Source organism: Mastomys coucha, unplaced genomic scaffold, assembly GCF_008632895.1.
Source record: "Mastomys coucha isolate ucsf_1 unplaced genomic scaffold, UCSF_Mcou_1 pScaffold22, whole genome shotgun sequence".
Taxonomy (NCBI): domain Eukaryota; kingdom Metazoa; phylum Chordata; class Mammalia; order Rodentia; family Muridae; genus Mastomys; species Mastomys coucha.
This window is the reverse complement of record NW_022196905.1, coordinates 38,290,239-38,298,199: the sequence shown is the minus strand read 5'-3', so window position 1 is coordinate 38,298,199 and position 7,961 is coordinate 38,290,239. Positions and strand designations below refer to the sequence as shown.

Sequence of the window (7,961 nt, the reverse complement as noted above, 5' to 3'; positions counted from 1 at the left end):
TCCCCAGGACCAGGTAAAGAAGTTCTTACATGCCCTCTGTTAAAGTAGATCTTAAATATGCTATAGACTTACTATGAGTAGTGTGTTCTATTTTATGTTCAAGTTTATTGTTGCTGATATAAAGAAACACTTCAAATTGGATACAGTTTGTTAATATTATTGATGGATCTTATTATTTTAATAGCTGGTGAGATTTTGTACAATTATCAAAATATCTTTCATTAATTTCACTTTTCCTTTCCCGTTCAATCGTAAAATATAAACCTTTGTCTGTGATTTCTTTTTAAAAGATAGCCTCACTAGGTAGCCCAGGCTGGCCCTAATCTCAGTCATGTAAGTGCTCAGGTTATAGGACTACGGCACAACCAAGTAGTACGGCTTATTTCTTCTCTTAGAAAAAGTATCAAGACTCCATATGCCAGTAGCACACATTCTCCAGTACAACCTCATCTTTATTAATTACATCTGCACTGTCCTGGTTTCCAATAAAAATCAAATTCACAGAGATTGGAGTTAGGATTTGAAAACAAGGAACTGCTCATCTTTACCTCTGCCTCCACGCCTTCAAATCCAATTCTCCTCTCTCATCCACAGCTTGGTTGCAGACAACTTGCTGCAGCCTCCCTTCCCCCTTCCCTCCCACCCTGCCTCCAGTACATAACACAGATCTTCCTCTCCAAACTGCCTCCCACATATTGCTTTATCCCAACCCCCAACTCTAGCAGGTACTCCTTGGGAACCTGCAGGCCACTCAAGCCAGAGAAGCAGCTAGGATAACTACAGATATCTCTCTCTCTCTTTCTCCTCCCCTCTCCTCTCCTTCAAATCCAATTCCCCAGTTTCACTCTATCTCTACAGCAAACCTCCTGCTGCAGTTCCCCCTCCACTAGATCATGAAAATCTTCTCCACTAACTTTTTTCTCCACTGGTCCTGTTATCCCAGTCCCCAACACCAGCAGGCATTGTCTGGGATCCTGCCTGCCAAGCCTAACAGATAACCAAGTTGGTCATCAAATCAGGTGGGCAGGCTTAAGTTCTTTACTCTCCCTCCTGTCATTCACATCCAATCCCTCAGTCTCATCCCCAGCTTCATAACAGACCACCTGATGTGGCATCTCCTTACTCTTTGCCCCCATTCCCATGGAACCAAACATAATCTGATAGAATTTCTTGCTTTCCTTCCTCCACTACCCCAACCTGTTCCCTTCTGTAAGGGTCCACTCCCAATACCTAGGAATACATTTTACCCAGAACTCTAAGTGACAACACCTCCTCTGAAGACCCTGGAATTTCCTACCAGGCAATAAACATACAGGCACCACACTTTCCTAGGAACCAGAGAGAACAACAGAAACCATAGATCAAAACAACAAAAGAAGACAAAATATTAGCTCCTAGAATTACAATATTCCCAAATCCAGATGCCTAGAGTAAAAACATAATTGATAAGAGCCAGGACAATGTCTCCAATAAAGCACAGCAAAGCTGAGTATTACAACATAGATTAACCACAAGACAATGACTTTTAAATACCCTTTATGGGCATAATAGAGACTCTTAAAAGGAAAATGGATAAATCCCTTAAAGAAATCTATGAAGACACAAACAATGGAAGACAATGAATAAAAAAAAAAAAACTATTCAAGACCTGAAAGTGGAAATAGAATCAAAAATAAAAAAATCTGTAACTGAAAAATTTAGCCACTTAACCAGAAAGTGTAATGCCTCAGAGACAAACTTCACCAAAAGAATAAAAGAGACAAAAGACAGAATCTTAGAAATTGAAGATACAATAGAAGAAATGGATACCTCAGTCAAAGAAAATGTTAAATCGAAAAAAAAAATTAGAACAAAATAGCCAGGAAAGCTGGGACACTATGAAAAGACCAAATCTAAGAATAATAAGAATAGAGGAAGAAGGAAGAAGAAACAGAAAATATTTTGAACAAAAGTTATAGAAGAAAATTTCCTTAACCTAAAGACATAGATGCCTGTCAAGGTACAAGAAGAATATACTGGAATAGAAAAGAAAGTCCCTTTAGCAGAAAATAATCAAAACATTAAATATAGAAAACAAAGAAAGAATATTAAAAGCTTCCAGGGAAAAAGACCAAGTATCACAAAAAGGCATACATATTAGAATAATATCTGACTTCTCAGTAGAGACTGTAAAAGCCAGAAGAGTGTGGACAGAAGTTCTACAGACTCTAAGAATACTCAGTGAAATTTCCAGTTACTCTAAATGGAGAAACTAAGACATTCCACAATAAAAACAAATTTAAGCACTTTCTATATACAAACCCAGTCCTACAGAAGGCAGTAGAAAGAAAACTCCAACCTAAAGACGTTAACCACACACAAGAAAACACAAAGAATAAATTACACTAGAAAATCAAAACTGAGGAAACAAATACAGATGCACACACATGCACACATGCACACACACCCCACAAAAACGAAACAACAGGAATGAACAAACACGGTTCATTGACATCTCTCAATATCTCAGTTCTCCAACTGACAGAGACTAATAGAGAAGATGCAAAAGCAGAATCCGTTCTGCTGCTGCATCCAAGAAACACATCTTAACATCAAGGATTGACATCACCTCAAGGTTAAAAGGTAGAAAAAATATTCCAAGCAAATGGATCAAAGAAACAAGCCAGTATAGCCATTTTAAAATCTGACAAAATATACTTTAAACCAAGATTAATCAAGATAGAAAAGTACACGACATATTCATCAAAAACAAAAGGACATTGAAATTCATAACATCTGTGTGCCAAACACAAGGTCACCAAAGTTCTTTTTAAACCACTACTTCAGCTTAAATCACACATTGACCCTCACACACTAATATACCCTTGCCTTAGTTAAGGTTTTACTGCTGTGAACAGATACCATGACCAAGGTAACTCTTATTAGGGCAACATGTAATTGGGGCTTGCTTATAGGTCAGAGGTTCAGTCCATTATCACCAGGCAGGAGCATGGCAGAGTCCAGGCAGATGTGGAGCTGGAGGAGCTGAGAGTTCCACCAAGGCAGCTAGCAGAAGACTGACTTTCAAGCAGCTGGGATGAGAGTCTCAAGGCCCATGTCCACAGTGACACATCTATTCCAACAAAGCTACACCTCCTAATAGTGCCACTCCCTGGGCCAAGTATACAAAGCATCACAACCCTATTCTCAACAATAGACAGGTTATCAAGACAAAAACTCAGCTGACACCATAGCTCAAGGACCTAAGAGATATTTATAGAAAACTGCAAGAAAACACATAAGAATTTATTTTCTTCTAAGCACCTTGTAAAACTTTCCCCAAGGTAAACCACAGTCTTGGACACAACACAAGTCTCAACAGATACCAAAAAAGAAGAAGAAGAAAAAGAAGAAGAAGAAGAAGAAGAAGAAGAAGAAGAAGAAGAAGAAGAAGAAGAAGAAGAAGAAGAAGGAGAAGAAGAAGAAGAAAGAGAAGGATAAGGAGAAGAAGAAAGAGAAGGATAAGGAGAAGAAAAAAGAAAAGAAAATAAAAGAAAAGATGAAATAGCATACAAAATCCTAGTTGACCACCTGAGGATAAAGCTGAATATCAACAACAGTAGAAAGCTTGCAAATTCACAGAATTCACTATTGAATGAAAACTCGGTCAAAGTAGAAACAAAGAAAAAATTAAAGACTTTTAAGAATTGAATGAAAATGAATACAACATATACCTAAACATATGGGATATAACGAAGACTTTTCTAAGAGGGAAGTTCATAGCAATAAATGCCTACAAAAAAAAAAACGAAGCGATCTCATATTAGTACCTTAATAACACATCTGTAAGCTCTAGAACAAACAGAAGAAAACACACCCAAAAGGAACAGATAGCAAGGAATAATTAAACTCAGAGCTAAAATCAATAAAATATAAACAAAAATATGACAATTAATAAAGCAAACTGTTGGTTCTTTGAGAAAATTAATAGGATTGACAAACCCTTATTCAAAGTATCCAATTTTTAAAAATCAGAAATCAAAGGGGGAACACAGCAACAGACACTGAAGAAATCCAGAGAATCTTAAGGACATACTTTCAAAGCTGTTCTCCTCTCTTCAACAAGGTAGCCAAGTGGCAGATGCCAATAGGAAGATCTTTGTGAAGACCCTGACCGGCAAGACCATCACTCTTGAGGCCAAGCCCAATGACATATTCAAGAATGTGAAGGCCACCACAAGGAAGGTACCCCACCTTCCCAGCAGAAGGTGATACTCCCTGGCAAGCAGCTGGTGGATGGCCACTCCTGTCTGTCTACCACATCCAGCGGCACCTGATGCTGTGCCTGCATGGTGGAGCCATCCCTTTTCAGCTTGCCCAGAAGTACAGCTGTGAGAAGATGATTTGTCACAGTGCTAGCATGCTCACATCCCCTGCACTCACCTGTTGCAAGAAGGAGTATGGCCACACCAACAACCTGAACCCCAATAGGAAGGTCAAATAGAGCAGGAGTTATATCTGGCCCATGACCAGGGATCAAATAAAGTTCCCTTCCATTGGCTGGAAAGAAACAAAAACCAACAAAACAAAACAAACAACAACAACAACAACAAAAACTTGTATACTACCAAATTGGAAAATCTAAAAGAAATGGATATTTTTTTCTGTACAAAACATTTACCAAAGTTAAATCAAGACCAGATACACAGTTTAAATGGAACTATAACCCCTAGTGAAATAAAAGTAGTCATTAAAAGTCTCCCAATTAAAAATGCCCAGAGCCAGATGGTATTAGCACAGAATTCTACCAGACTTTCAAAGAAGAATTGATGCTAATACACCATAAATTATTCTACAAAATAAAAATACAAGGAACACTACCTAATTTGTTTTACAAGGCCACAGTTATTACCCTGATATTCAAACCACATAAAGACACAACAAAGAAAGACAATTATAGGCCAATTTCCCTTATGAACATAGATGTAAAAATTCTCTATAAAATACATGCAAACTCAATTCAAGAACACATCAAAAAAGATAGCCCATCATGATCAAGTAGGCTTCATCCCAGAGATGCAGGGATAGTTCAACATATGTAAATTGATAAATGTAATCCACCACATTAAAAAACTGAAAGACAAAAAAAAAAAATACATGATCATCTCATTAGATACAGAAAAGGCCTTTGACAAAATCCAATACCCCTTCATGATAAAAGTCTTGAAGAACGTAGGGACACAAGAGATGTATCTCAACATAATAAGATAGTTCATAGCAAGTCCTTAGCCAACATCAACTTAAATGGAGAGAAACTCAAAGCAATTTCACAAAAACTAGGAACAAGACAAAGTTGTCCACGCTCTCCATACCTATTCAATATAGTACTTGAAGCCTGAGCTAGAGAAATAATACAGCTGAATACAAAGTGGATACAAATTGGAAGGGAAGAATTCAAAGTATCTTTGTAGGTCATATAATAGTATGCATAAGTGAGCCTAAAAATTCTTCCAGGAAACTCCTACAGCTGATAAACACTTTCAGCAAGGAAGCTGTATTAAAAACAAAACAAAACAAAACAAAACAAAAACTCACAATGCCAAACGAACTGAGAGAGAAAACAGGAAAACAACACACCTTTCACAATAGCGTCAAACAATATAAAATATAAAATACTCTGGGATAACTCTAACCAAGCAGATGAAAGACTTATATGAAGAAACTTGAAGACTTTGAAGAAGGTATTTGAACATAGAAAGGTCTTTCATACTAATGGATGGGTAGAATTAATAAAGTAAAAATGGCTATACCAAAACCAATCTACAGTCTTCTCCTGCCACCTCTCTGTCCACCTTCATCAGACCTGCAAATCAGGAAACATACAGACCTGTGGATCCCAAAACTTACAGACCTGCTGATCCAGTATCATACAGCCAACACATAAGAGATTTACCATACCAGGACCATCAAGGGTATTCCCCTCCCAATACCCTACTACAACAAGAACATCCAGGGACCAAAAACATCCAGATGGCTAAAAGTCCTCAGAAGAACACAGTCAACAAAAGCCAGGGCAATGTGACAGCTCCAAAGCACAGATACCCCACTACAGCAATCCGTGGATATCCTAACACAACTGAAACACAAGAAAATGACCGTAAGGCCAGTCTTATAAAGATGATAGAGGCCATAAAAAGGAAACAAATCTTAAAGACATACCAAAAAAATACAATTAATCAGGTAAAGGGAATGAATAAAACTGTGCTAAACCTGAAAGTAAAAGTAGAAGCAATGAAGGAAACACAAACTGAGGAAATCCTGGAGATGGAAAAATCTAAGGAAGAGAACAGAAAGAAGCGATGCAAGTATCACCAACAGAATACAGGAGATAGAAGACAGAATCTCAGGCATAGAAGATACAATAAAAGAAAATGATACATCAGTCAAAGAAAATGTTAAATCTAAAAAATTCCTGACATAAAACATCTAGGAAATCTGGGATACCATGACCTAAACCAAGAATAATAGGAATAGAAGGTTAAGAGTCCTACTTCCAAGGCCCAGAAAATATTCTCAATAAAATCATAGAAGAAAACTTTCCCAACCTAAAGAAGCAGATGTCTATAAATATACAAGCAACTTATAGAACACCAGTTATACTGGACCATAAAAGAAAATCCCCCCACCATATAATAATCAAAACATAAAATCTACAGAACAATGAAAGAATATTAAAAGTTACAAGGAAAAAATGCCAGGTAATGTACAATGGTAGACCTATCAGAATTACATCTGACTTCTCAACATAGACTCTAAAATCTAGAAAGGCCTAGATAGATATCCTGCAATCTCTAAAAAAAAAATCACAGACATCAACCTAGACTACTATACTCATCAAAACTCTCAATTACCATAGATGGAAAAAAACCAAGCTATTTCAAGACAAATTCAAATTAAACAATATCTATTCACAAATCCAGCCCTACAAAAAAAATATTAGAAGGAAAACACCAAGCCAAGCAAGAAAACTATATCCAAGAAAACACAAGAAATAAGTAACTCTATACCACCAAAAACAAGGGAAGTATATACAAACAAACACACACCACCACCACCACCACCACTAACAACAATAATGACAACAAAATAACAAGAATTAGCAATTACTGGTCACTAATGTCTCTCAACATCAATGGACTCCTGTCCACAATAAAATGACACAGGCCAACAAAATGAATGTGGAAAACAGGATTCATCATTCTGCTGCATACAAGAAACATACCTTAACAATAAAGATAGACATTATCTCACAGTAAAGGGCTGGAAAAAAGTTTGCCAAGCAAACAAACCCAAGGAGCAAGTTGGAGTAGCCATTCTAATGTCTAATAAAATAGACTTTAAGTTTCTTTAACCAAAAAGAGGCAGGGAAGGACACATCATACTTATCAAAGGAAAAACATCTACCAAGATGATATCTTAGTTCTGAATATCTATGCCCAAAACACAAGGGCACCCACATTTGTAAAAAGAAACATTGCTAAAGCTTAAGTCACACATCAAACACCACACATAAATAGTTGGAGACTTCAACCCCATTCTCACCAACTGATGGTCATCCAGACAGAAATAAAACAGAGAAATAATGAAGCTAAAAGATATTATAAATCAAATGGACCTAAGAGACATCTATAGAATATCTTACCCAAACACAATATAATTTACCTTCTTCTCAGCACCTCATGGATTTTTCTCTAAAATTGACCATATAGTCAGTCACAAAGCAAGCCTCAATAGATACAAAAAATTTGAAATAATAGCTTGTATCTTATCAGACAAGCATGGATTAAAGATGGACTTCAACAACAATAGAAACACCAGAAAGCCTACACACTCATGGAAATTCAACAATTTTTTGAACAGTTTTCTATTCAATGATCTCTAGGTCAAGGAAGAAATATAGAAATCAAAGACTTTCTAGAATG

The 7,961-nt window shown here is 36.8% G+C and overlaps 1 pseudogene; it reads left to right on the top strand.

The window, feature by feature from the left end:
* Window positions 1-1,987: 1,987 nt before the first annotated feature.
* Window positions 1,988-4,483, top strand: LOC116104524 (annotated as a pseudogene).
* Window positions 4,484-7,961: the final 3,478 nt, after the last annotated feature.